The following is a 438-nucleotide window of genomic DNA, read 5'->3' on the forward strand; positions in this document are numbered from 1 at the left end:
AAAAAAAGTTAAAGTGAATAGAGAGAAATACTGTTAATTGATGGTACATGGAGGGAATTATAATCATTTGTAATCAAACAAGGTATATGATTTGTTGAATGTAAAACTAATGATCTGCCCTATAAACTTTCACTGAATTCAAAATAAAAACTTTTTTAAAAAAAGAAAAAAATTTGGTACAAGGAGTTTCCAACACAGCACTGCTTTTGGGCTTGCTCTTGTCTGAAATTAAGTCCAGGAGCATCAGTCTATCAAAGCCCTAGGCAATTCTTCATCCTGGATTGGTTTTTGAGAATTTAGAACAAATTAAGCAGCCCTGGTGTGGCACTGTAGGTTAAAGTGCTGGACTGCAAGGTCTATTTGAACCACAAGGTTGGCAGTTCAAGCTCACCTGCCGCTCCTTGGAAACCCTATACAGGGTCACTATGAGTCGGAAGC

This window comes from Chrysochloris asiatica, unplaced genomic scaffold (assembly GCF_000296735.1).
Source record: "Chrysochloris asiatica unplaced genomic scaffold, ChrAsi1.0 scaffold00329, whole genome shotgun sequence".
Classification (NCBI taxonomy): Eukaryota; Metazoa; Chordata; class Mammalia; order Afrosoricida; family Chrysochloridae; genus Chrysochloris; species Chrysochloris asiatica.